Raw genomic sequence first — 8,851 nt, 5'->3', positions numbered from 1 at the left:
ACAAAAATTCATCAAACTCATAACTAAGTGGCCTAACTTCAGCAGCTAACTGCCTACCACAGCATTGCCCTTTCTTGTCTTACTGTGGTAGTCTCAGATTGGAACAGGTACTAAGATCTCAAAGCACCCTAAAGGGAAGAAAACACTAATTAATAATAAGGGCACAAAAATGAAATCTTAAAATACTATGAATCCTAAGAGAGTATGGGGCTAACTTTATGGCCAGTTAGGGTCCTGGATGGAACTTGGTGGTGTTTACTAGATGTTATCATCTACCCTCAGAAAATTTAAATATAGAAAACCAAGTACTGCCCAGTCTCTGGAAATGTATTGTTATAAAGCTTCTTAAACTCCCATAAATGGATATAGTAGTCATACAGTAACCTAGAACTTGTGAGACGTCCTCTGCCCTAATGGGAAACAAGATATTCCACACAAAACTAGAAATATCCAACTTACAAAACAACTCAAAAATTGTATTATTTCTGCTAGTTAGAAGATGCTGCAAGAAAATAAAAAGAAAACTTTAAAAGAGGTAATTTCCTTCTCTTCTTTTTCATCAGGCAGTATTTCCAAAAGAACCTCTGAGAGGATAACAGCACTGACTAAAGGTATGATTTTATTGAGTATTTTTTCCTTTAAATGCTTTTTGTTGAAGGGTGTAGGGAAGCAGAGAAAAGAGGGAAGAGGAGAAAAGTTTTCTGAAGACTAAAAAATGATTTATTATTATGTCCGCCAAACCTCAACAAAACAGACATTTGTTGACCATTAGATAAATCTTCAGTAGGACCATCAGGAATTTCTCAGTTCTGGATTAAGATAATCACTCTGCAAAACAGACATTTAAATTTACCTAAAATTAAACGTATTAATTTGATGTCTTTTCTCCTGAAAAAGAGACAAATACTGAATTTTCAAAGTTAATTGTAATTGTAGCGAATAGATCAATACGAAAAAACATTTTTATTCAACCTAATGCCTTCCACACATTAACTTCTAAATGATTTCTCCTTTTGCAGTAAGGCAACCTCAGAGCAAAATGTTTTTCCATGCTTTTTCTGATGAACCTAGGCATTTTCCTTTTAAGTCCTATAAATGATACTAAAGCTACCTCTTCTTAAAACTGTTCACAGCAGACCACAGTATTAGAAACTTGACAACACACTTCTCACTGACAAAGGAGCTAAACATAATGCCTAGAGACTACTGCCCTACAACATTAGGTTCTTAGGTCTAATGCAGAAAAAGCTGCCTGGATAGAAATGTCTCCATTCCATCTGCATGCCTTTTTAAAGCATTAAGCACTACAATAATTATACTATGAAAAGTGATTTAAATGCTTTCTAAGTGTCAATGGCTGGCATAAATAAGATTGCCAGAGAAAAGCAAAAAAAAAAAAAAAAAAAAATCTTGAAAGTTGAGATTTGTATCACTTCATACCTGCCAAATCCTGAAGATGATCATATTTTTATGACCACCTTCCCCACTCCCAAAAGTTTTCAAGTTTTTAAACAAATGCTTTGACATTATGTAGGAGGAATCATCTAAATTTTAAATAAAATCTAATCGGATGACTAGCAAACATTATTTAAAAGGGTACCTTCAAATGTTTCTGCTTAAGGGAAAGTTGTCAATTACAATGAAAACTGCTGTGTCAATTACAAGGAAAACTGCTGTTGGCAGGTATGAAACCCTGCCTCCAGGTCTCTCTGCTACCCAACAGCCATCCAAGTCATCCTCAGGCCACTTGTTTCAATTTTCAGAAGGCTACCTGGCTAATCAGGTATCACTATTCCCAATGGCAGTAGCAACCACGCTTTCCAAAGAAGGGAAAGAAAAGCATTGGGTATTTCTGGTTTTATCTGGGGGGGAAATAGGGTGGGTTATGCCTCATAGTAGCTGCTGCAGCTTATTTGTTCAGAGAACAAAGTGCTCAAAAAGAAAACAAGCACTTCCTCAATCACTGGGAAGCACTGTTACTATCAGTAACATTGTTTTTCATTGTCAAATCTGATTTATGCAAGGCAGATATAGAAGCTATATTCCGCTGTCTGATGAATGCTCAAACTGCATGAAGTTCTCATGCTAGCCCTAACTCCTAACTTCTCTAGTAAAGTTGCTCTGCCCACAGGAGAGGTAGCAGAGAATAGCCTAACACTAGCTCAAGGCTGAATTCTCAACTCTCGGCCTAGGCTTCCTCAGATCCTTCAAAGCCACTGCGGACAGTTCCCTTCTCACTGGATACCATACCAGTCTGTGGGTAGGTTTCTAGATTTTTCCAACTTAAAATACATGCAGAGACCAGCACCTGGTAAAGACTGGAAAAGGAAAAACAAAACCAAAAACAGGTCAATTTAGTTTGTAGGAATATATAAAATACTATAATGCAATACAGCTATATTTTACACTCTAGTCATAGTCACAGCCTTGAATTTCAGTCTTTCAAGAGATAAACTGTACATTCCTTAAAAATGGTTCTGAATATACAGTATGTTATATATATATATATGTTTTTTTTCCTTTTAAAGAAAAAAATACAATGAGCATTGTCCAGGGTTCCCTTATTTTTACAAGAATATACATGGAAGTATCTTCAGCTAACATGAGGCTTTTTAACTTGTATTTTTATATTTATATATGCCTATTGTCACAGTTCACCATTCAGGCAAACCTCTCAAGTAAAAATTATAAGACAATAAAATAGGTAGAGTTATGAAAAGCTTGTAAGTGGGCTCCTTGGTAGTCCATTTTTTTTTTCTTAAAAAGCTTCTGTAATGGGAGTATACTTGTAGAATGCAAAAAGAAACAGTCCCCTAGTGGTGATGAGCAGATTGAGCCAAACACTGAATACACAGGTGCTTTGAAACACAGCAGATTCCCCTTCTTCCCAAAAGAGAAGGCAGCCTTCTCAGAAAGTAGTATTTTATTGTTTTGCACAGAATCAGAATGCAGTTTTAGTTCTATTCCATGTATCTGGATAAATTAAATTGCAACTGAAGAATTAATCCAAATAGAGAGGTGTAAATGTAAATATTTGCTGCATTTGACCAAATAGACCAAATAGAGACAAAAAGGTAAGACCAAATTTAAATAAACACTTCTTCAGGTGACATAACCATGTTGACCAAAATGTAATTAGTTATCATGACCAGATCTCTCTTGTACTATCTGGGTGACCATATCATTTATTTTCCAAACCAGAAAATTATTCTGGAACTATCTGTAAACTGCAGGATATATGGGCACACTATCAAAAAATAAAAAATAATAAAATTTAAAATCACCTGCCATAAAAACCAAACAAGGAACAAGAAAAATTATCTCCTATACTCAGTCAGGGCTTCAAATCATAATAAGTTCAATGACACAGGCGGGCCTGCAAAGAGTAGAACGCAATAATCTTAAATGTGACCAAACAACCACCTCTTTAGCTTTGGAGTCAATTTACAAACCACACACTCAAGGTACAATCTGAGACACCTAGTCCAGCACTCTGTCAATGGTAAGCTTGATAAGTCCTGCTCATCCTCTGATCCAAATGAAAAATATTCACTTAGCTAATAATTTAGGGTTACAGAACACACAGACACCTCTGAAAACCTAATTACCTGAATTACAATCACTTTTGTGTAACCTACCAAAAACAAAAAACATGGGCATACCCAAGCTTGTTTTCTCCCCACCCCAACAGACAGATTTCATGATTCTGTAAGAAGGGAGGTGGATGTAGGTACCACATCTATGTAGGTGGCATGGTACAGAAGAAAACAGCACAACTTTTAAGGGCTGGGTTCCATGCTCTGTCACTTCCTAACTGTAGGATCTCGGGCAACAACTTCATCCCTACGAGCCTCAACTGTCTGGCTTTTAAAATGAAACCAACTCGCTCCTTATGATTTATAAGGAGTAAGTAACAGAGAAAGCTAGTATTGCCCAGTGCAATGGGGAGGGTGGTTCAGCAAATGTCAGTTTACTCCCTACAACCTGAATATACTAGAAGTGATATTAGTTCCTTTCAAATTAAACTGTCAACTATGTGCAAGGCATATTAGGATCTTCCCAAGTTATTTATATATAGAAGAACTAGATAAAATAACGCATTAAAGACGCAGCTCTCTCTAACATTTTAGACTCCCAACTATCTCATCAACTATTAGCTCCTACTTAAATCACTTCAAGTAAAACACAAAAAGAAAAAATTTATATAAAATTCTTAAGACTTTTCATACATGCTTTCACTTTTGTCACCTTGACTCAAGGTCTAGGAAAGCAAATTCCAGCTGTGGAATAGACTACCAACGCTTGGTACAAAGTGTATGTGTGCTCACACAGGACTGTCCTCAACCCTTGCTTACTTTAAAAATGTGGAGCAAGGGTATTGTAGCGGTTCATCAGTAACACAAAGAGCAAAACAGGTTTTCCTAATACAACTGGACTGAACTCCAGCCAGTTTTAAATTGTAAGTGGAGCTAAAGACAACACTACAGATTAAGTATCCGTAATCCAAAAATCAAAAATCTGAAATGCTCCTCCCAAATCCAAAACTTTTTGAGCACTGACACGATGCCCAAAGGAAACGCTCACTGGAGCATTTGGGGTTTGGGATGTTCAGATTTGCGATGCTCAGCCACCAAGTAATATGCAATATCCCACAATCCAAACACTTCTGGTCCCAAGCATTTAAGATAAGGGATATTCAACCTGTACCGTAATGCTTTAACCGTACCTAAAATATAAAGAATTTGCCCTTAAATCTTTTTGACAAAACATTTCTATTAAACTTGCACCCTCAAGTTTTTAAAAGTTATTAATTATACAAAGCCCTGACTGGACTCAAATGGTGCTGAAGCTGTATTCTGATGCACGACGTTGAGGCAGAGTAGGGAGGCACTGAGGCCCTCCTCCCAACCCTCTACCACTAGAACAGCTCTACTTTTATCAGTTTCTCCTGGGACAGGAGTGGGGAGAATAGATTAATTTCCCAAGTAAACCATTTCCTCAAATAAAATCTTATTCACCTAGAAAAGTTCATAAACCACCAGATTTACTTCATCCATACACACTCCACCCAAAATACATTCATTTTAACCCGATTCTACCAACAAGTTTGGCTCATCATGAATTTTTTTAAAGAAATCTCAGAGAAATGAGACCTTGTAGATATGACACTCAGTGAGGGAAGAACAACTATGAAACTACTACTGTTTTAACTTTTATGTGAAAGATACTAGATTACATATAGGAGCCAACTCCCAACAACCCATTTTCTTAAAGATAAATGAAAACATGAAATAACAGGCCAGGCATGGTGACTCGCGCCTGTAATCCCAGCACTTTGGGAGGCCAAGGCGGGTGAATCACTTGAGGCCAGGAGTTCGAGACCTGCCTTGCCAACATGGCAAAACCCCATCTCTACAAAAAACACAAAAATCAGCCAGGTGTGGTAGCACGTGCCTGTAATCCCAGCTACTCAGGAGGCTGTGGCGAGAGGATCGCTTGAACCCAGAGAGGCGGAGGTTGCAGTGAGCTGAGATCATGCCTTTGCACTCCAGCCTGGGCGACAGAGCAAGCCTGTCTCAAAAAGAAAAGAAAATGTGAAATAACAGAGCAGTAATGCCTATTACTATGTAATCTCGACCAAAACATTTGTGTAACTCAATGAGAAGAATTCAAGAGGCTCAACACTATCCGCTTGTAAAAGACTGTTTATCAAAGATAAGTGAACTATAAATAATGGAAATTAAAAAAAAATAAACACACTAACCTAAGTCCTAACACCATCTAGGTACTGTGTCTAGTTTTATGTGCATTACTTTAATCCTTTTAACAATCAGGAGATAAGTACAATTATTATGACCATTTTATAGATGAGAAAACTGAAGCCATGAGGTAGTGTAACTCACTCCAGGCCACAGTTGTCTCTGTTAAAGCCAGGATGTGCACTCACATCTGTATGTCTAAATAGCTTTTGCCTTTAATCACTATGCAATACTACCTTCAATGAAAAGGACATTACTGACAGGAAGAAACATTAACGATATTGATAAAAGATCATGCATGTTTAAAAAGTTGTGCTTGAAAATACCCAAGATGGGTATGTAACAACTGTTAACAGAGTAAGACTGCAAACAGCATGTAAGATAAAAACCAGTTGAAATCTTTGTGTGATCATATGAATGGATGTGTATGGAGAAAACAAAGAGATTAAAAACAAAAAGAAGTCCCAGGCATAGGCTCCATATACAGCAAAGCCCAGATGAGTCAGCTGTAAGACCAGACGCATCTATGTTCTCACCATCCAAGTTCAAGGCTTTTTGCCTTCATTCTTTTTAATCAGTGTTAGTCATTCCACCAGAGGGGGAAAAAAGAGTTAAGTCTTAAGGCGTATTCTATACTTGACCCAGTCATCACAGGCCATAGGATCCTATCTTAGCCAATCTTTATCTATCAACTCCCAAAACTTTAAAACATTAAAAAAAAGAATTAGCTGTACAATCTACAGATGCAAGGGTTCTCACAGTAAAATCTATGGACAACTGCTCTTAATGGATGAAGTGTTGTAGCTGCCTGTTGTTCAGGGTTATAAATAATTTGCTTTTGCCCAAAAAACCTGTTCTACTCTCAGTCCTCCCCATCTCAGAATAGCAACTTCATCCTCACTATTGCTCAGTCCAAAAATTTTAGTCATCCTTGACTGCTCACTTTCTCCCTCAACCCACATGCAATCAATCCATCAGCAAAGCCTGTTGGCTCTACTTAAGATACATCCAGAATCAAAGACAACTACTAGCACCTTGGTTCAAATCACCAATCCATCTCACCCAGATCACTGTCCTGGCCTCTTGCCTCCATGCTTCTGCCCTTGGCCCACTACAGGGCATATGCACAGCAAGCAGTCAACCCTTTCATCACAATGGACCAAACTAGCCTCTGGGACTGGCTATTTCCTATGCAGGCAACACTTTGTAACCCCAGATTTCCACAAGACTTGTCTCTTCTTCTTTTACGTCTTTGCATAAACTAACTTCCCTGACCATCTTAATGCCTCCTCTCCAACTTTGTATTTATCCACAGTACTCAACACCTAACATGCTATAAAACTTAAACGTTTCTTCTGTCTCCTCACTACCATGTATGTAAACTCCATGAGGGTAGAATTTTCTGTGTTGTTCCCTGATGTGTCCTAGTGTCCAGAACATCATCTTACATAATACAGGTGCTCAAATGTTTGTTAAATAAACAAATCAAATATTAACAACTAAGTTCTTCACCATCAAGACTGCTAAACTTCCAATATCCTATATTACCATAGACAGTGGGTTTTTTAAGCAACAAGAGATGCAGATTAAAGAGGCCTAAAGGGAAAAAGAGTCTCCTCCCTCCCCCACCAGTGATCTGCAATCTCAAATAGCTCCAGTTGAGGGTATGTGGAATGACAAGGCAAACTGGACTAGGCAAATACATTCATTCAGATAAAAATCTAAGTGGACTATGACATAGTAAAAACCTGTATCTAGAGCCACCATCTCCCTCAACCTACCACCTACCACCACACTGGTCCACTTCCCTTCACTGTGCTAACTCCACTGTGGAATATGTTTCGAGTTTTACTGCTGCAATTGTCAACATCCACCTCCTAGTGTGCAGTGATATGTGCAGACCTTTCCTGTGCGTGTCTGTCTGGCAATTGTTTCCACACAGCTGAAAGAGCAGGTCAGTGCTGGCAAGCAACAATTCCCTTCAGCTCACCCAACAGAAACCCAAGCACCCTGATGTGAACTCATGAAGAACTCCCTCTTCTACCTCTCCATTACAGTTGGGTTCAGTTCCCACAAAACTAAAGAAGTTATCTTAGTAACTAGCATTTACCAAACACCATGTGCCAACCACTATTTTCACACTACATGTTTGAGCTCATCTAATCCTCACAAAAACCCCAAGAGGCAGACACAATAATGATTCACAATTTACAAATGAGAAAACTGAGGACATCTGAGAGGATCACTACGGGAGTTCATGAACATCCTTTCTGAAATAAAGATGAAGAATGCATCCTTTTACAACACTTTTCAGGAAGACATACACACACACAAAACCTACAAATAAACGTAAGTCAGATAAAATCCAGCTAACTGATGCAAAAGGACTAATGTAATGAGAAAAATCACCACCGGTAAGCCCTGAAGTAATGCACCCAGGCTATGAGTACAGGGATGCTACAACCTTCAGAAGAAAGGCTGCTGGGAGACTTCAAAATGGATGGATGAGGCTGATAATATCTGTACCCACACCAAGAATTAATCTTTTCTCTAAAATGCAGACATGTGTCCCTCTTGATGTGATCTATCCCTCCCAAGACCACTTAAGTGCTCTTACAAAACAAAAGCTGAGTCTAATCAAATTTCTACCTATGGGTCCAGAGAAATTACCTGGAATAGAAGAATATACATAAACAGCGTAAGTGATCAGCCAAATCCGGAAAGGTAAAGAGTGGGGGAAGCTGTTACAGAATAAGAGACTTAAGGTCATCAAGTAAACATAACTTGTGGACCTTGTTTAGATTCAGAGTCAACCAAAACTGCAGAGACACTTTAGACAATTCAGGGAATCTGAACACGAACATTAGGTGTTAAGGAATCGTAGTTAGGTGTGATAAAGGCACTACAGTTGTTTAAAAGTCCTTATTTCTTACATACTAATTACTTACAGGTGAAATGATGTATCTAGGTTTGCTTTAAAGTACTCCTGTAATAACTGATTCAGTCACCAACAGATGCTAAAACCAATGGAATATTGTTGGAGAACAAAATATTCAGACTCAAGTTTGTTACTCCATAGATCATTTAATACA

At 38.1% G+C, this 8,851-nt stretch overlaps 2 protein-coding genes across 2 annotated transcripts in view; both read right to left on the bottom strand.

Annotated features, from left to right (window-relative positions):
• The window catches only part of MRPS6 (mitochondrial ribosomal protein S6), a 66,313-nt gene that overhangs the window by 45,570 nt on the left and 11,892 nt on the right, over window positions 1-8,851 (bottom strand). The window lies entirely within an intron of this gene.
• The window catches only part of SLC5A3 (solute carrier family 5 member 3), a 28,620-nt gene that overhangs the window by 7,962 nt on the left and 11,807 nt on the right, over window positions 1-8,851 (bottom strand). The gene's annotated exons all lie outside the window — the stretch shown is intronic.

The sequence above is a fragment of the Rhinopithecus roxellana genome, chromosome 13, assembly GCF_007565055.1.
Source record: "Rhinopithecus roxellana isolate Shanxi Qingling chromosome 13, ASM756505v1, whole genome shotgun sequence".
In the NCBI taxonomy this organism is placed as follows: Eukaryota; Metazoa; Chordata; class Mammalia; order Primates; family Cercopithecidae; genus Rhinopithecus; species Rhinopithecus roxellana.
This window is presented reverse-complemented; position numbering and strand designations above follow the sequence as displayed.